The sequence below is a fragment of the Mauremys reevesii genome, linkage group 2 (assembly GCF_016161935.1).
Source record: "Mauremys reevesii isolate NIE-2019 linkage group 2, ASM1616193v1, whole genome shotgun sequence".
NCBI classification, from domain to species: Eukaryota; Metazoa; Chordata; order Testudines; family Geoemydidae; genus Mauremys; species Mauremys reevesii.
In genome coordinates this window covers 38,236,838-38,257,711 of record NC_052624.1, presented here as the reverse complement: position 1 = coordinate 38,257,711, position 20,874 = coordinate 38,236,838, and the positions used below count along the sequence as shown (strand labels likewise).

Here is a 20,874-nt window from a genome sequence, read left to right as displayed (position 1 = left end):
TCTTTCCCCCCTCTAATAACTTTTCTTTTTTACCCTTCATCCCTTTACATAATGCAATCTCCTGGGTCTGGGGTCTAGAAACAACACAGTTGTGTCCTAACACTATTAAAAAGAGTTTAATCATGCACTGTTCATGAGGCGGAACTGGTTTTTAATGATGTTCTTGAACTGGGCTAGAGCCCTGCAGAAGTCAGAGTGAAGTAGTTTGGAAGCACAGTTAATCTTGTCTGTACTGCAAGACTGAACTGTTAAATGATTATCATGTTGTGATGCGTCTTCAGCATGATGGATTTTTTCATAGAATGTCAGGGTTGGAAGGCACCTCAGGAGGTATCTAGTCCAACCCCCTGCTCAAAGCAGGATCAATCCCCAACTAAATCATCCCAGCCAGGGCTTTGTCAAGCCTAACCTTTTTGTGGAAGTTCACTACTAGGAATGGGTGTTACACCGAGTAAGTCTAAAGGAGTCTAAGTTAGTGTGATATGCATGTTTAGGGAGTGGAAGTAGGTATAATTTACTCTAACTTAATTTCTGTTTAGACTTTTTAGACACATCTGTAAATATGGCTCATTGTATTGAAATTCTGTTTTTGCTTACACCTGAGCAACATCACTGATGGCAATCGATATGTCCTGCAGCATCTTTATTACTGGTGGTGGTGCACAAGCCAGAAAGAACAGAGTTTGACTGTCACATCTCAGGCTAAGTAGTAGAGCTGACAGTTTCAAACAAACCTAAAACCCCCCCAAAAACTTCGTTTATTTGTAAACTGAGCTAGTTTGATGTGTTACTAGTGAGGTTAACAAAGGTGGATTCCCAACAATGCCAGTTTGGTAAAGTCACTTTTCAGGGCAGAAGTGCAGTTTAATGCTTTATAGTCATGTACAAGCAAGGAAGACTCCTTGTCCAGGCACTTAATTTGCAACTGTGTGGCACTCTTGGAGGAAGGATGGTCCAGTGGTTACATCCTAGGACTTGGGAGACTTGGGTCCACATCCCTGCTCCATCAAAGACTTCCTGTGTGACAGTGGGCAAATCATTTAGTCCCTCTCAGTTCCCCACTAGGAAAATGTGGATAATGGGGCATTATGAGGATAAATACATTAAAGATTGTTAAGCACAAAGATACTACAGTGTCTTAGATTGCCCTTATTGCTGTATTATCTGAGTGTCTGATGGAGGGGTATGCATGTGTATACACAAAGTGAAAGTAGTCTTTTTATTCCTGTATTGGGAAGTCAGTTTCAATCCTTCTTTCCTTCTGCTTTTGCTCTATATATAGGAGTATTTTTAGTATCTGATTTTGATTCAGAAGCTTGATGTAAGCAGAGAGCCTTTCAAACCACCACTACTTCCTCCTCGCTTATTCTATGTGAGTGATCAGATTGGGAATTGCTAGATGAAAGCCCCTATGCTACAAATCATTCTCAGACTCAGAGGAACATTGAATGAGGCTGCATCCCAGGCAGTACAATACACATCTAAAGCCAACTGGCAGTTTCCGTAACTTTTATTATTTTAGCGTTCTGTGATTTAATTTACTTTGGGTTTGAACAGGGTATTGCAGGACACAAATGGTGACTTTGAAAATGTGTCTTTAATGATTGGCTATCAGTACAGTAAGGAATATATTTGAGTTGCATGTACTCTTTTAACAGTTTTCTTTCTGTTCTGTTTCCACAGATGACATTCTAATTCTACTATATAAAAGTATCACATTTTCAGCATAAGCAATATCTAATGTGAATTCCTTTTTTAAAAAAAAACCTGTGATTTTGACTGATTAAAAAGCATGGTGCTGCAGTCTGGCTTTAGAATACAGAACACTCTCCTTCTCACAATGACATGAGATGTAGCAGAGTTTAGGTCTTTCATCTACTGAGTTTTAAACCCTGTTTTTCCCCCCTTTTCCACTTTCCTTCACTTTCCTCTCTGTTAGGGTCCAATCCAGTGTCGTGTTGCCCACTCTGCAATCCTACTGCAGTTGATAATGCTCAGAACCTGACAGTATGCAGTCAGCTCCTAAAAGGATCAGGCTCTTACTGTATTAAATCTTCTCCTGTGCGCTTAGTGTGGAAACATAACTCTAATTTTTCAGGTGGAGATTTCACTTTGTTCTGTTTCTAAAAACAAATGCAAGTACAGATAAGAACGAAACTAGATAGGAATCACAAGAGTGAAATGGAAGATGTCATAAAAGGGGATAAATATACAAAATACAAAGAGAAAGTTTAAAAAAAATAAAATTGACATTAAATGGAATAAATCAAAGATAGCAACTTGCTTCATATTTCCCTGTCTCCCACACTTATAGAGCATTCCATGTATTTTTATTAAATTGTATTACACTAATACCTACTAACTCTAAGTAAAATGGGGATCCCATTACTCTAGACCAGGGGTCGGCAACCTTTCAGAAGTGGTGTGCCGAGTCTTCATTTATTCAGTCTGATTTAAGGTTTCGCATACCAGTAATACATTTTAACGTTTTTAGAAGGTGTCTTTCTATAAGTCTATAATATATAACTAAACTATTGTTGTATGTAAAGTAAATAAGGTTTTAAAAATGTTTAAGAAGCTTAATTTAAAATGAAATTAAAATGCAGAGCCCCCCGGACTGGTGGCCAGGACCCGGGTAGTGTGAGTGCCACTGAAAATCAGCTCGCGTACCGCCTTCGGCACCTGTGCCATAGGTTGCCTACCTCTGCTCTAGACTGTACAAATACATAATGATATGAAGCCTCTGTCCCAAAAAGCTTACAAACTAAATAGACAATACAGCTGGCCGAAGGCAGCCACATTCTAGGTTTTGAAATTTGTTTTGTTCCATGTTGGAATGTAAACAAAGCCTTTAGAACTTTTTTTTTTAAATACACTTGTGTCAAGATGTCTGTTTTCAGAGTGAAACCTCACCTTTTTGATTCAGGAAGATAAGAGAACACAATTTATTTTAATCCCAGCTCTCTATGAATCCTGGTATAGCGGGGATTCAGATCTGGGTCTTCTACATGTCAGGCTAATTCTGTAACCCCCAGGCTGTGTTGGGTGAGGGGAGAAAATGTGTTCCTCTCTCTAAGGCCTGGACCAAAAAAACCTCCTGACGAAAACTTTGTTGAAACCAATATATTGCCAAGAAACATTTGGGCTTTGACATTTCATTTAGTCAAAAACGATCCAATCAGATCTAATAGACAAGATGTGAGATCCTTTATGTTGCTTCTAAACCTGACGCAAAAATATTGCTTACGTCTTTCACCTCAAGACGTGATAAAATTTTGAAGCCTGGGAATAGGACTACTCACAGGCTTTAAAGTTAAGCTCCAGTGCTTTGTTGGATCAGGATCTAAGACAGGAATTTTGTCATAAACTTCTATGAGAGCAGGACTGAGCACTTAATGAGCAAATATTCTTACTGGCAAATTCCTACATGGAAGAAGCCTTCTTTGCACTTGCATATTACGTATTACTGCTTGGCTCAGCATTTCCCACAGATTAATTCATCTCTGAAGGCTATGTACTTTGACTTTAGTGGCTGTAAAAATTATTCTAATACGTTTAAGCTTCTGTGTAAAAAGAAAAGTGCAAAACACTTAGAAATGACTAATTATGTATATTCTGATTTTTTCATCGACCCAATGTGTGTTGTAAGGGGCTGGACAATAGAGAATTTCATCCAGGGGTTAAGGCATCAACTGGAAACTGGGAAAAAGCAGGGGAAATTGGTAAGCTTAATCAAGGGGAAGAAAGCAGAATTTGAGAGTAGGCATTATAGAAGAAGTTAAATAGGGCCTCAAAAGTGTCTGAAGGTCTGACTTTCTGTATTACTTAGACTACCATTTAAGTGATACATAAACTCACTTTGGCTTTTGAAACCAGCTTTTGTGTGAACAATAGTATCATTTCAATAGAAGTTGCAGTATATAGCAGAGTAGACCCAACTTTAATTATCTCTTAATCCTTTTTCTTCCTAGACATATAATAAAAAACATTGGTGGAAGAGGCTTTTTATGACACTTCCTGATGTATTTTTGTGGTAAATTGGTATAATAAATGGACCAGAGTATGATTTTAAAGGTGTAAGTCTCTCTGCATGTCACTTAGAATATAAAATATGGTATTTCCAAAAGTATATATTTAATCTTTTATTTAAAACACTTTCTAAAAACATCTTTATTTAGGGAGAAGGGTTTTTGATTGGTTGCTCTCTTATGCTCTGGCTTTGTTGGAATGATTGTCAAATCTATAAGATATGTTTATTTTCCCCGAGTGCTGCGGATGCGCGGGGGAAGGGCCCCAGTAATACATACTGCTGTCTGAACATTAATGGTACTCATCTAATTTTCATTTACATGCATAACATGATTGAAAAACACATTATTTTGTATGTAGATTCTTGCTAAAGGGATGTGGGTTCCTGACAGAGCCTGTCCTAATTACCCAATTTAATTGGGATCCTGCTGCAAAACATCTGCAGATCAGGGAAAAGTAGAGAGAGGCAATAGCAGATGTTATAATTAATAGATAATTTTAAAAACAATTACCACATTATACTGATTTTTTTAAAGCAGCCAATTAAATAGACATATAATAAGCATACAAGAAGAGTAATCTTAATTCATACCCCCTGTACGTATAGATGATTGTTAAGAAGACAATTGTCTCAGCATGTAAAATATTAGTTCTTGAGCTCATTATAGTTTTGGCCCAGGGTCTAATCCCATTGCAGTCCTGAATGCTTCCTGGTGGGTAGTGAGTATCCTCAAATTCCATTGACCTCAATGTGCTTCATAGAATCAGACCCCTAATCAGATTAGGCTTTTGTTTTATTTTTTGTCAGTGTTATTATCTAGCTCAATATGGCAAAGGCTGAAGTGGTGCTGGTAGGAAAAGATAAGGTTTTAATACAGTTAATGGAGGGCAGGGAGGGAAATCTAGCTGGAGTTCTGATGTCTCTGTCTCTTGTATACATATGACCTCCTGTTGTCAAGATTGTACATGCTCTTGGAATCTTTTTGGAGTTGTCTCTCCTCATAGATCCCCAAATGGTGGCAGTGAGCAGAAATACCCTATTTTCATCATCAGATAGGGAGGAGGTAGTGCCTTCCCAGTCATATCTGGTGAATCTGACCTCACTGACCAATATTTTGACTTTTCCAGGCTAGACTGCTTTAGTGTGCTTTACCTGGGACTGGCTATAGGGAAGCTTCAGCTGGCCCAACACATAGTGGTCAACCAGCTAGGTTCACATATGAGAGCACATCACACAATTAGTCCATGTTCCCCATCCAGTGCTAGGTTTGTTGCCAGCTGTTGATGCTAGACAATAAAGCCTTCAATGTTCTGGTTTCCAGGATCTCAGACTGCCTTTCCCATCAAGACCCACCTTGACATTTGTGATCCATGTGGTGATGCTATGGCTGACTGAAGCCAGCTTGAAACTCTTGGGCACTATCATCCCAGCCTGTAGACCATCAACTGTGAAATTCCTGGTTCTTGGAGATCAGGATGAGCCTATATCTTTACATTGGCACATATTTAGGACACAATATAAGACCCATCTAACACAAGCCTTCCAGCAACGAAAATGACTACAGAATGGCCAGCAAAGCCTTCACCATATAACAGACATGCAAAGAACAACCATCCTACCAAAAAGCAGCAAAATCCATGCCAACCTAAGGAGTGTGACCTTTATGAATGAATGGTGCTTTCTAAAATTAGGGATGTGTGGTTTAATAACTTCATAACTGACTTGCATTTTTCAGCACAGTGATATTTCATTCACCATAACCAAAATTATACCACTTACTCTTAGGGTGAAGAGAATTGATGCCATAGTTTGCTCTGATTTATTTTTGGTTTACAGCTGTGTAACACCATTGCCACCATAGCATTATTCCTAATTAACAGTGAAGCAGGTCAAAAATTAGCCCTTAACAAGTGGCTAGTCACAATATAAAATATGTTCAGAGGTGTACAAATTTACAGTGACTCTGTGTCTAAATCTAAGGATGCAGCTGGGAGCTCCGGGGTGATTTAAAAGCCCTGGGGCTCCCAGCCACCGCCAGAGCCCCAGGGCCTTTAAATTGCAAAAGGCCACGCCTCTTCCAGTTGAGGCCACGCCCCTGCTCAGGACTCCGGTGTACCGGTAAGTCCTGTAAGTTACTTTCACCCCTGTGGTTGTTCTTTCAAAAGTTTACAACTGAACATTGACTTCATACAGCTTTGCAACTTTCCCATGCAGAAGAAAAATGCTGCTTTTTATTCACTTTTAGCACAATACTTTGCTTTGTATTTGCTTTTTTTCTCTGCTGCTGCCTGATTGCGTACTTACAATTCCAAATTAGGTGTGTGGTTGACAAGTCAGTTCATAACTTTGGTGTTTGTAACTCTGAGATTCTACTGTAACTTTCTGGCAGCAGCATTGCTGATCCTTTGCCATGTTGGGAAAAGGATTCCTTGTCACTTTGTCCACCATGCATCTCCCCAGCCCCAGCCTGAGTGATCCAGGCTCAGCTCTGGGGAGTAGATTTGGTGGTTACCTACATGTTGGATTTATTCTTTCCTAATGGTTGAAATGGTCATGCTACTTTTGTATTCTGTTTTCTGTGTGCACTCACAGTAATCTTTTGTTGGACTTTCTTTCTGCTTATTGCTTTAGTTTTAAGATAGGTTTGACTACATATAATTGATGTTTCTGTGTGTGTAATGATGTGTTGAGTAAGCTTACTGAATTTTGAAGTCTACAACCCAGTTTGATTGTTTTTTGATTGATGTATGCTGTAGTTTTAGCTCCCACTTATTTTTTTGTTGTAAACAAGACTGTATTCTCCATAGATTTTTAACCTTTTTAAATATTTTGATAGCTGATAGTTTTAACAGTTACAAGTGGGAGGAAGTGGGCTTAGTTCCTGAGCTGTTGGGCATTATTCTTAACATGTTGTGAGAAAGAAGTCTCTTATGATGACATTCTGTTAAAATGCTGCCTTCTGATTTAGTAATAAAAGAATATTGTTAATGTGGGCTGTGTTTCCCTCAAGGTGTTGAATGGCATGATTAATAAATCTGAAATTGTATAAAGTACTGTCTTTCATCTGAGGATCTCAGATTGCTTTGCAAACGTCAAGTTTGCAACATTCTTTTGAGGCACAGTCTGTTAAATGGATTTGTAATCTGAATCCTTCCCGCGCTGTCAGGTATTGCTTAGGGCATTAACAAAGCTCTGTTTATTTTATATATGGATAAAAGGGATTGTCCAAGGTCATGCCATTGACAGAGTCAGAAAAGGAACCCCGTGGTCCTGGCTCAACATCTGCTGCTCTCTCCACCATACTCTGCCTCTCTAAAAATTACCACAATGTTCAAAAGCTTGGCTTTTTGGATTATTATATTGTTCAGTGGGTACAGGTTTTTCTACTACGAGATAAGATACTCTTGGTTAATAATGCAGAACCCCCATTTTACAAACTCAATTGGGAATTAAGGAGTTAATAATATCAAAAAGTTCATTAAACTGAACAAATTGCAGTAGGTGTGGTGGGTAAATTGCAGTATGGCCATTGCACTGCTTTCTTCCTGTCCTTCAAATCCCTGCAAACTGATTTTCAGTGCATTGAAGACATTGGAATGTGAAGGGACGTTGACTTGGTCTTCATCAATATTACTTCAGTTCTGTGATTTTTTTTTGTTTTGATTCCACCCCCCCACCCCCGCTCAACCTCATGTCAGGGCAAATATTTCATATAACTAGTCATTTGTAAGACTGGTGTTCATAAAATCAAGGTTCTACTGCAGAGGTGGGCAAACTATGGCCTGGAGCCGCCCCTACATGGCTGTAGTGCTGCCAGCCACCAGTGCTCCAGGCAGCGTGGTAAGGGGGCAGGGATGGGGGCAGGGGTGGGGGTTGGTTAGAGGGCAGGGGAGTTTGGGGTGGTGGTCAGGGGTGTTGATAGGGGTCGGGACAGTCAAAGGGCAGGGAACAGGCAGGTTGAATGGGGGCAGGAGTCTGGGGGGACAGTCAGGAAGGAGGGGGGTTGGATGGGGCGGCAGGGGGCAGTGTGAGTCTCTCTTTGGCTTCCTCTGTCTGCAAAAACAAAGGCCAGGGAGCTGACCTCATTCCCCTAGCAGGCCCTGTCACTGCCTGCCAGGGCCCTTCTAGCAAAGAACGACGGCAGGTCACAAGAGAGAAGCTCCCTAGGTCTCAACTCCCTGATTCAAAGGGTGCCACCTAGAAGTTGGGATGAGTTGGTAATCAGAGGAAAGCCTGTTTATTTTCTATGTATTTGTGAAAGACTCACCCAATTCCTCATACACATGCAAGGGTCAGTCAAAACCTGGCCCATAATTGGGATTTCTTGTTCAAACTACTAATGTTTTCCTTGCTGGTAAGAAACAAAAGTTTTAAATAAGTACTTGCTGTACCTGGCTCACAAACATTGTTGGCACTAAGACTGTTTTTTATTCTTTATTCCACAGAGAAAGCAGTACAAACACAGGCATGACACATGGATGTTTTAAGGCTGGAATTAGAAATAAAGAGCAGCATTCTGTTCTTGGAATAATTCTATATAAATTGATGGAGTTATCCCAGGTTTACAACAATACAAATGAAATCACATTTTGGCCGAAAGTAAACACACTTCTAAATAGTGATTCTAGATTTTTAAAATCAAGTTTCGTCAAGACTTTGCCCTTTAGAAGTTTGTGGCCACACACAGGACCCTCTTCATTTCCCTATGCAAAGACCATTGTCATGGTTCTAAAAACACTCTCTGCTGCATGCCCCTGCAAGTTGATTTATCTCACAATAGTAATCCTCAAGGCAAGTTTTTCCTAGTTTGAATTATGGTGTGGAAGTTGAAAAAGGGCTGAGAAAAGTAGCAAGAATGTATAAAGAGTACCTGGTATTGTTAATTTTATGCCCTGACATTTACATGGCAGGCAATGCTTTCAGATGCTAACCTTGGCAGTGTTACAGGGGAAGTAACTGCCCCGCACAAGGAGGGGCAGTTCTGGAACAATTTATTGTATTACACAAGCATTTTTTTCATCATCTGGCACACAAGTCTTTTTGTTGCATCTATTTTTTCTATAGAAGAGAGATTTTGTGGAAAGAGTAGTGGATCCAGGACGGAGAGCCTGACCCCCTGATTTCCAATGCTTCCTTTGATGGGCCTGGGCATGCCATTTCGGACCAGATCATGAAACGTGCACATAAGTATTTAAGTTACTGTTTAGGCCCCTGAAGAAAAAGTCTTTTTAATGGGAGCTATGTATACTCAGCACTACTGATAATTGGGCCACTCATTTAGTTGCCTAAGTATTAACTGTGGTGCACATTGTTAAGCACCCATTCTGAACATTTTGGACTTAGACTTTCATAAATGATGGGCCTATTGTTTTATGAAAACAATAAACCATTCTATCTAGATCTTCTCTATTAATAGAGGTGCCAACAGATGCAATAACTAGGTGACTTTGTCCACCTTCTGATTTGTAGTAACAGAAGTTTAATTGGCATGTGCCAGAGAATGTTGTAATGATCTAATAGTTGTCAAGGAAACTTCTAAAACGCATATTCTAGAAGTTTTCCTGAAAGAAGAACACATGTCATTTGAGTAGTTGGGATGGATCGTTTGACTGGAACTGCAGTGAAGTCCCAGGCTGAAAGACTCAGTAGCTAAAAGGCAAAATTGTTCATCTGCGGAGTGAGTAGCAGGTTTGACTCTGGATTTGACTGCTGAGGTTATCAAAGAATAATATTTCCAGTTCCCATGATAGAAGTTGTGATGGCTGGATAAGAGAAACCCATTTAATGATTTTTAAATAGAGAAATGGTTATTGCTTATAATTAGAGCTGCTCAGGAAATTTTGAAGAAAAATGGATGATTCCACTGTCCTGCCTCCCCATTTTTGGACCATCTCTTTTTATAATTCAGCATAACTTTTAGTTCGTTATTCCTGTATAGAAAGAACTACTTAGTCCTTTTGTAATTGTTCTTTCAAGCCCAGTTCAGTTTTTCTTTTCTGTTTTATAAATAGCCCTTCATTAGCTGTGGACTATTATTGAATGATTTTTTTAAACTTGTTTTCCCCTTAAAAAATGGAGATTACTTTAAATAAAGCAAACTCCCTCAAAGGAACAAATTATCCAGGAAGGAGAGAGACTATGGCCCCACATCCTCTCTTCATTGACTGGTGGAGTGGGACCTGCACACTAGGAAAGCAATCTGTGCCATCCTGTGGTCTCCCCTGTGGTCTCATGGCTCTATGCTGCAAGAGGCATGAATTAGTCTTAATTTGGGAGCCATGCAACCTGTTTTATTTTACCATCTATTGCAAAGATCTGTCATTGTACAGCCAGCTGCTGGATAGGGATCAAAGATTGGCACATTTTTATGCCCACTTTCCTTTTTTAGAATAGTCTATATTACGTTAAACCAGGGGTAGGCAACCTGCGGCACGCGAGCTGATTTTCAGTGGCACTCACACTGCCCGGGTCCTGGCCACCGGTCCGGGGGGCTCTGCATTTTAATTTAATTTTAAATGAAGCTTCTTAAACATTTTAAAAACCTTGTTTACTTTACATACAACAATAGTTTAGTTATATATTATAGACTTATTGAAAGAGACCTTCTAAAAACGTTAAAATGTATTACTGGCACGCGAAACCTTAAATTAGAGAAAATAAATGAAGACTCGGCACAGCACTTCTGAAAGGTTGCCGACCCCTGCGTTAAACCCTTGTGCTTAAACTATTTCACAGTTAAAATGATAAGCTGCTGTCAGCACAGTCAGTTTAATGGTGCTCTAGAATTCAAGTGTTGATTTTAATAGATTCATGCATGAACTTTTCTCTTTTAGCATGTCTAGACAGAACATCCTTCTCAGACCTAACACTATACTTTAGAACTTAGAATGCCCCAATCAACAATAGTAATTAACTATTCCACAGATGTTCTAGAGTGAGTGTGTAATTATATAGCTTTTTACTGCTCCAAAATCTTAATCTTGACCAGGGCCGGCTCCAGGCACCAGCTTAGCAACTATGTGCTTGCGGCGGCCACTTTGGAGAGGGGCGGCACGTTCAGGTATTCGGCAGCAATTCAGCGGAGGGTCCCTCACTCCTGCTCGGAGCGAAGGACCTCCTGCTGAATTGCCGCAGATCGCGATCACAGCTTTTTTTTTTTTTTTTTTGGCTGCTTGGGGAGGCAAAACCTCTGGAGCTGGCCCTGATCTTGACATCATAAAGGCATTGGAGTATTAAATATCATAAAGGATTTTAGAAATCTGGCAGCCTCCAAAAGTATAGTTACACTGCAAAAACAAAAACAACCCCCACACAACCTGCAGCAGCAAGTCTGAGCCCAGGTCAACTGATCTGAGCTAGTGGGGCTAAAAATAGAATAATGGACTCGTATGACTGGAAGGGACCTTGAGAGGTCTTCTAGTCCAGTCCCCTTCCCTCAAGGCAGGACCAAGTATTATCTAGACCAGTGGTCTCCAACCATTTTACGCCTAAAATCACTTTTTTGAATCTAAGGGCAATCTAGGATATACCCCATCCCTTCCCCAAAGCCCCACCCTGCTCACCCTGCCCATCACCCGCTCTCCCCCACCCTCACTCACTTTCCCCAGGCTGGGGTAGGGGGTTGGGGTTCAGGAGGGAGTGTGGGGCGCAAGCTCTACATGGGAGTTTGGGTGCAGGAGGGGGCTCCAGGCAGGGGCAGAGTGTTGGGCTGCAGGAGGGGGTGCAGGTTGCAGGCTCTGGGAGAGAGTTTGGGTGCAGGAGGGTGCTCTAGGATGGGACGACTGTTGGGGTGCAGGAGGGGCTTTGGGGTGCTGGCTCTGGGAGGGGGCTCAGGGTGGGGCCTGGGGTCCAGGAGGGGATATGGGGTACAACCTCCCACCGGGCAGCACTTACCTCCAGCGGCTCCCGGTCGGCAGTGGGCGCAGCAAGGGTAAAGCAGGCTCCCTCCCTACCTCGGCCCCACACCACTCCCGGAAGGGGCCAATGCACTGGGGCGCTATGCGTTGCCCCTCTCTGCAAACACCACCCCTGCAGCTCTCCTGGCCAATGGGAGCTGTGGGGGCGGTACTTGCAGGCAGAAGCAGTGTGGAGGGAGACCCCTGTCCCCTTGCTCCCAGGGCCGCGAGGCTGCGCTGGCCGCTTCCAGGAGTGGCATGGGCCAGGGTGGGCAAGGAGTCTGCAATTTTAAGCCCATTGCTTCCTGTCCTGCTCTCAGAGGTTAACAAGAACATTATTTTCTCCCTCCTCCTTGTAACAACTTTGTATGTACTTGAAAACTATTATCATGTTCCACCCCCCCCCCCCAGAAGCTTCTCTTCTCCAGACTAATCAAGCTCAATATTTTCAATCTTTCCTCATAGGTCATGTTTTTTAGACCTTTAATCATTTTTGTTGCTCTCCTCTGGACTTTCTTGAATTTGTCCACATCTTTCCTGAAATGTGGTGCCCAGAACTGGACACAGTTGAGGCCTAATCATTGCAGAGTAGAGTGGAAGAATTACATCTTGTGTCTTGCTTAGAACACTCCTTATACATTACAGCAGGGACCGATACACTGGTCAATTGTGAAGAAAACCTGCAACCAAAGCAGGGCTGCTCGCTCAGCTGCTGCTCCAACAGAGTCGTGGTGAGTCAGCAGTCAGACATGCGGCAGTAGGCTATCCTGGAGTGGAGCCTGGGTCAGATGACCCCCAAGTTCAGGTACTTCCCCAGCCCTGCCACAGCTGCAGATCAGTCTGTACAACAGTTCTACGCAGCCAGGAGCCCTTCTGCAGCCTTGCAGCATAGCTGACTGTAGACTCCTAGTCTGCTCCCGATCCACTTCCTGCTCCAGCCTTGCCTCCACCCTGACCTTGCTCCCGCCCTGTTACTGACCAGCTCCACCATTGTCTCTGATCTCGGTTCTGACCCTGGCCTGTCCCTAGATCTCGATTCCAGCACTACCCCCAGCCCAGTCCTGACCCTACATCTGGCTTTGACCTCCACTCCAACCACTAGACCTGAGGATTGGGAAGCAGCACCTGACCTCAATTGGTTCATCTTTGCATTTGAATTACAACATGTATTTCTACTCCTAGATGAAGGATCTCTTGTTATATTGCATAATTCAGTCATAAGCCTTCACTTTATTAATGGGAATTAGGCTTGCTAAAAGTATCTCCTCAGAGATTTTTACTTGTTTGTCAGCTTTACAGTATCCACAGTTGCTCCATTTGGATACAGATTGAGTGGTCTCAGTAGGGAAGAAAAGTTTTAATAAGTCTAATTTTCCTTTTAATTGTAAATTTTCTTTGAAAAGAGTAAATAGCTAAAGGACAGCACTTTGTCTGTAGTAATATATTGTTAGTAAATCACCCTAGGGGTAGGAGAGATGTGACTATCTCCTTAATCGAAGCATCAGCAGGTGGAATTCTCTTTTTGTGCTACAGTGTTTTCATAATGGCTGGGCAATGTAATACACAATTACTACCAAAGCCTGATTAAATTGTTTGCTCTGTGTTCTAAAATGGAGAGAAAAGACGCACTTCAGGTTTTTTGCTTGTTTGAGATGTTCTAGGAAAAAATCTGCATGCAAATTTTCTTTTAAAAACAAGTGGTTTATGTATAATATTATTGTTGTTACCAAGAAAGGTATAAATAAATATTAAATACATTTCTAATGATAAATGAAAGCTAGTACAATGAAGGTTGCAAAACAGTTTCTATTTTAACTCCCTGTTTTACGAGCTCCTAATTGAAACACATAAATAAATAAAAATATCATGAGCTGATATTTCCCATACTTCATTCATGTCCAAAAGTGCTTTTTTTCCTGAACTCCCCTCCTTTGCTGTCTCCCACCACAAAAAAGTAAATAAATCCTTTTTTAAAAAAAACTCCTGATACATGAAAGAAATACACTTTTCCCATTGTGCTTTCTAGAATATAGTAAATAAATAAATAAGCTCTAACCGTATTGTTTGAATAGGGTTACAGATAAAATGAATGAAGTTTTAAACTTGCATTTTCTAGTCAGTCTTCTCAACTTTTCATGTATTCAAAATTCATCTCCTAAAAAGTTTAAAATCCATTTCAGAGAACCATCACCCAGCAAGAAATGTATTAACTTGATACTGTCTTTCTGAAAGCACTTTGGCACTAGCTTTTTCATGCTGTTAGTGAATAATATACCATTGTAGAGGCTCTCCCCACTGCTTTTTGCTGAAATACATACATATGTTAAATAAAACATTTGGAAGAAGAACCACATGGTAAAGGGCAGATCACCTGAGGAGAATTCCGGACAATTGATGGACTAGTATAGTTATGAATAGAGCCCTGCAAATCTGCAGATATCCACTTTATAACCGTGGACCATTTTTTGCAGATCAGATGCAGATACAAATTTTATAGTCATGCAGGGCTCTAGTTATGAAGGGGAGCACCAAGGCCACAAGGTAGAGTAGGTTCAGGGAAAGGGGGAAAGTAATAATCCAAAGAGAGAAACCAGTGGTGTAGTATAGATATAAAAAAGTATGGGTTTGTCTAAATTTCAAGCTGGGGGTACGATTCTTAGCTTGAGGGGACGTATTCATGCTCATATTGAGCTAGTTCATTATAAACAGGCTGCAGCTGCAGCAATGTGAGTGGCAGGAGGGGCTACCTGTCTGAGTACATGCCTACGGTCTTGGATGGGTACATACTTGGAGCGGCTAGCCTCTCCTATTGGTCATGATGCCTCAGCTACACTGTTTTTAGCACGCTAGTTGGATGAAAGCTAGCATGGGTATGTCTCCTGGAGCTGGGAATCACACCCCCAGCTTGAAATGTACTCGTACCATATGAGGCAGAAGGCAGATAAAATTCAGCTAGGTGGTCAGCCTTTGTCAGACAAGCCTATGTGTAGTACATCATCGTGATTTTATCTATAGGAAGACAAAGTACCCTTAGCACTAAAGTTGATCTAGAAGGATGTTTTCATTATTGACAAACTGAGTTTTATAAATTCACTGATATCTCACTAAAGCACCTTGCATTTTATATTGAATGTTACAGGAATAGGGTTGCGATCTCAGCACTCTTGAACTAGACCACATAATAAAAAGGGAGGGTGGAAGTTACTTTATTTTTGAGCTTGTCATTTTGTATAAAATGTGCCTTGGGTGGTTAGTTTAAAAAAACACTGACAGCAATTTCTTATGCCTCTTTATTCTCAGCCCACCAGTCTGAACTGATGGGTTTTTCTCAGCTCTCCATTTAAAAGGCAGCAGCAACAGTAGTAGTAGCTGATGACAGGGCTGGATTTTTGGCACCTGCCTCTCTGCTCTGCCTTTGCACTCAGGAAGCAGCAGTTCCTCAGTCTTGCTCTGCCTCACTGAGTTCGGGTCATGCAGCAGTGCTCTGCCCTTTTTATTGTTCTTTACTGACAGTGCTTCAAAAGGTTGGTAAAGAGAGGAAAACATTTCCGCAGTATAAACCTAGCTCCCCTCCCCCAACATTCCTAAAGAAGCTGTTCTATAAAATACATATACATGGTGGTGAGGAGTGGCGCTAGGTTTCATTGGTGCCGATTTGGGGTGACCTGCATGACTCACTTCTTGGCTTTGCAGTTTGTGAGTAAAGAAGCCACCTCACATTCATGTTGATAAAGGGCCTGATTCAGGAAAACAGGTGTTTAATTGTAAGGAGGTTTTAATTCCCATTCAAGTCAATGGGATTTATTCATGTGCTTAAATCTATATACCATACACTCCGTTATACCCTGTAGATAAATGTGTATGTACACACAATATTTAATGTTCACAGAATCCAAGGGTTATTTCATGTGACCAGTGTTTAAACACAGATCATCCATGGGTCTCACTAAACTTGGCAGCACTACAGGGATCATAATTTCACATTCTCTAATGTATTAGACCAGCAAGTTTTTTTTGTCTGCATGAGGCATACAGATCTTCTTTTTCCTTCTTACCACTTTCAGCTAATTAAGTTATCCTGGAAATTACAAGGAAAATCTCTTCCAAGTTCCTGTCTGAAGTGCCGTGTCCCAAAGAGCAGCATAAAGCCTCAAACTCTTGGAGACGATCTAGAAAAAGGGATTGTTAATCTGAGATTTTAAACTTTGTTTTCCATGGCTTCATATGGCTAGATTCTGAAAAATCTTGTTGTAGAAAATACTTTTTCCAGATGTTCTAACATTTCTAAATGGGTTTATAGAACAATTTAAACTTTCCAAAATTCGAAATGCTTCACAAAACCCAAGACAACTTCAACTTCTTGTTAGGTTTTGCTGATTATTTATATGTAGTCATCTTAACCAGTATTAAAATTTATAGTATTAAACATCTACTTTATTTAAGAAAATCCTTGTTCAGCAGTACTTAATTGGTCTATTGACTACACTACAGTACGAATACTATACTATTTATGTTAATAAAGTGGCATATTAAATGTGGTTGGCAGTTAGATGCAGAAAGGGCTATTTTTTGTTGGTGTATGGTGCATTTTTCTTGTCATAAGAGCTTAACATTATCTCTAAAATTATTCTGTCTCTATGGTTTATGCATCCAAGACTGTACAGGGTGGACATAAGAGCCAAAGACATCTAATGAGATCAGCAAACACAAAGGGCCAAATCTTCAGCTGAGTTGAAGTCTTGCTTCCCTGTTCATTTATGTGCACAAATGAATATCTTGTGCAATTTTGGTAGCTAATATTCTCTGTGACAAAAGTTGATCAACTTTGCCTTTCATTTTCTGCTCACATAATATCTGCCAGCTTATTGCAATTTTCTCCAAATTTATTTATTGTTTTTCAAAATTATTCAGTAAATGTTGTTTTAATCTGGAGGTCAATAGCACATATTCCAAAACCAAACTGTGTATTAGGTCAGCTAAATTGCATGTTATTGCTTTCGTTTCCTGATTAGATGACCATACATACGCTTCTGGCAATAATACTAAACTCAAATTCTGCCAACATTTGTACAAGTGAATTGGATTTCTTTAAAATGTTTATGGAAAACAAGATGCAAGGTGCTAATGTAGTTGAAGTAGATTTGTTTAAAAATTTAACTAAATATTCATAGAACCTTTTTTTCATTATTCACTCAACTTTAGTTTGATGTGTAGCTATCAGATTTGTTCCTGTAATAAAGTGGTTGGGCAAATAACTACTTAAATTTGTGCCCACAGTTCATAGTACTCATAAAAAAGGTTCGGGGCACTGACAATTTCTAGTTCTAAATATGCACAGTATAAATGTTATATCAACCATTATATTGCAAAGGCTGCACAACACATCTGCCTTTTTTCATCAAAAAAGAGTACATGGATTTTCAAGGATTTGCCACATCTACACATTGTCACGTTTTTAAGCCTTGTCAGAAGAGAGATGAATTCTTTTTATCAGCATAATAATTGAGCACAGCATTAATCTTTGGTCATGGAGTGGTCATTGCTGGCAGTTAATGGTTTCTATTGTTTCATGTTTTAACTTTTTCCCCCCCAAGGGCTATCTCTGACATGTTTCCAGAATCCATTACCCTAATGAGTTGGGGTTTATAAAAATTGTTTTCTCTATTTTTTTCCTTATTTGACTGCACTTATAGTAAAACCTGCCTTAGCGATCCCCTTTGAAGAGAGACCACAAGCAACTATTTGCAGAGGCCATGGGATGATTTCCCCTATAATTTAATTCTAAAGAGCGATGACCTGTCATCTGTGACCAGCAAACACATTTGCTTACTTCCATCCATAAAATCAAACCTGTAGGAGAAACCGATATTCACTTATCAATAGGGGTCTAGTGTACCATACCATGCCACCCTCACTTCTGCACTGCTGCTGGTGATGGCACTGCCTTCAGAGCTGGGCACCCTGCCAGCAACCTCCACTCTCCTGTGTGCAAACCTTTGAAGAGAGACCACCTCTTACAAATGACCACTTTTGTTAACTGTTAGTACCTTGCCTGGTTGATACAACAAACTTCAGTAGGACTTTAAAAATAAAGTGGAAACCTCTTTACCAAGCTGCTGCTGCACCCCTTGTAACTCTCGCTCAGCCTCCTCAACTCCTCCCCCATCTTTCCTGTTTCCCAACAGCCAGTGCTCCCAGTACTAATAATCACAAGCAACATCTAAACACCACATTAACTCCCATAAGTGGTCGCTCTTGGCAAGTTCTACTGCATTTTCCCTATTATAAAAACATGTAAAACATTTATGGGTTAAATACATTTGTTTACATAAAACTGTTTTGAGCCACTTTAATCAGCCACTACTCAGAGACCTAGACAGAAGTTTTCTTTCGTTGCCAAGTACAGTTGGGCCTGTATTGTTTACATGGTTCTGAAATCGGGGGACTGGCACCCAGAGATCCAGTCCAGGAGTGGTTGGACCGCAGATTCCACCCTTAGGAGATTCAAAGGAATCTTTGGCACCTGAGGGGTGCACTTGAGAGGGACAAAAAGGGATCTAAAACTCATCTCACCCTGTAACCATGACACACTATATCAGGTATACTGTGGCTTAATTGAATATGCTGTGTAAGGAACGTGGTGATGTTCCCTTTATAGCCTTTTGCACAAAGGGACTTGACAAAATAAGATACACCCATCATTCTCCTGCTCATAGCTGTTTAACATATTAAGATCAATTTAGACAACCCTATTCATAAATGTTAAAACTTATTTTTTCCAGTAGGTATTAGATTAGTTTAATAGCTTTATTCCAGTGCTCAGGATCCATCCAAAACCAGATCACTATGCTGTGTTTGTGAAATATTAGAGAAGACAAACCTGCCTGTGTTGCTAGTTTCCTATCGGCTTTGCTGAATTTGTAATACTTTTGAACACAGTGAGCACAGTTCATATTTTTGCTTCCCTGGCCTCATTCCAGCCATTTGAGGAATTTCTTTAAGTAGAAAAAGTAATGCCTTGCTCTTTTAGATGTATTAAATCCTACAAAACTGTCCTCGGAGAATGAATTATTCCAATGGCTTGTTTACTTGGAAGAGAAGGCAGTAATAAAGGTGATATGTGCTTTTTTCTAGATGACAGACTTTGGTCATGCATTGCTCATTGAGATTATCATTTACCAGGGTTGATGGAACTGAGCCTTTGCACATTTTAAAGTAGCTTGCTATTAACTGTTACCATTTTCTTGTTTTAAAAGCTTTCCAGCCATTTTCCATCTCCCAGTGGCAGTTCTGAAGGGAGAGCCAAAAATGGACTATGCAGTATATTTGATAGGAAATTGAAGGAATTGGGATTATATTAGAAACCAGCCATAAAGATTCCTATCAAATTGAAGGCAGTTTCATGTACTTTCCTGGAGATCTGTGAAAAAGCAAGTCTCACTGCTAATAAATGCCACTTAGAGATTAGAGAAGTGTGTCATAACCCCACTGGGTAGTCCTCACTTCCTAAGGGTTGGGCAATGAGAAGAATTAGACAGACTTATTGGCTGACTACACTCTGTGATATCTCATGCCTCTTGCTACCAAAAACTAAACTAAAACATTATAATCTATTTCTGATTAGCCCGGGATCATTTAAAGGACTAGATTCTGCAGATGCTTTTAGGGCCTTTAACTCTCATTGATCTCATTGGACGTTAAAGGCACTCAGCACCATGTAGAAGGGTGTACAGCAGTTTACAGGATTCCAAGGGAAGAACGCATCCATTTGGATGGAGGTCATAGAAGAGGCTAGCTGACAACTTTCAATCGCTGACAGTTAAAATGTCAACAGAATAAAAGAAACAGCCTAAAGAAATCCATTTTTTTTGGTACAGTGGAAGATCTGTGTTAGTTATCAGTAAGTACACTACAGAATTGTATGTGCCTGCAACACAAGAGTACTGAAAAAGCGGCGGGGGGGGGGGGGGGGGAATGGACACACCAGGTTGATCAAAGGTAATCAAAATTCTACAAGGAGAAACTTCAGTATAGCTTGGGGCTATTATAACACAGATCTCCCCCATGGGATGTTTCAGACACTTAAGACATTGTTTCTTGCATCTAGTCTGATTAAAAAGACCCTAAGGGCCAACATATTTTAAAGAGCTTGGGACCAGGTTTTCACATTCTGAGCATCAGCACCCCTCCATAGGGATACTTATGACCAGATTTTACATAAGCTCCTAAGAAAGTCTGGCCACATATTTTGGTGTCTAAATGGAATCTGAGCTCTTTTCAAAACCTGGTTCCATGTATTATTGCTGTTTTGACTTGTAGTCTTGTCTATACGACCCACACATTAGACAGACAGGTGGAAAAACTCTGGATCTTAGCAAGATCAAATGACCAGTTAAAGCCATGATTAAACAATCAGGTTGAAAGACAACCTTGTAGATCCAGAGAGAGTTTTTTGTCTTCGGCTCAGAACATCTGGCAGCCCTCACAGAAACATGTTCCAAAATGGGCACTGAAATGGATACTTGCTGCAAGTACAGTGATTAGTAATAAATAACTTAGGAGAAAAGTAAATGATGGTTGCTGAAGGTATTCCACAGCACTAATCCTTAGTGCTGAGTAGCCTACATTAGTGATAACAGGAAAGCAAAGTTACTTCTAGCCCATAAAGAGAAATTAAGTTTATTTTTATGGTGTACCTTTTATTTAATGTTTTATGGTGTAGAATTTCTGCTTTGGGACTAGAGCAGGTGAGCTGAATATATTTGGTTGTCTACCGTGTTCACCAACATTCGTTATTCTGTTAGTTTCTACAGTGTTTTTTAACTTTACTAACATTCTGGAAAACTAGATACTAGTATGTTCACTGTAGTACACTATACAAGGGGTTCTCAACCTTTTCCTTTCTGAGGCCCCCACAGCATGCTATTGAAAACTCCACAGCCCACCTGT

At 40.4% G+C, this 20,874-nt stretch overlaps 1 protein-coding gene and 1 long non-coding RNA gene across 4 annotated transcripts in view; both read left to right on the top strand.

Moving 5' to 3' along the window:
• The window catches only part of PLXDC2 (plexin domain containing 2), a 403,152-nt gene that overhangs the window by 103,316 nt on the left and 278,962 nt on the right, over window positions 1-20,874 (top strand). The gene's annotated exons all lie outside the window — the stretch shown is intronic.
• LOC120398771 lies at window positions 9,630-16,090 on the top strand. Its single transcript, XR_005594692.1, has 3 exons — window positions 9,630-9,707; window positions 12,571-12,730; window positions 15,990-16,090. It is a non-coding gene; the product is annotated as an uncharacterized LOC120398771 (long non-coding RNA).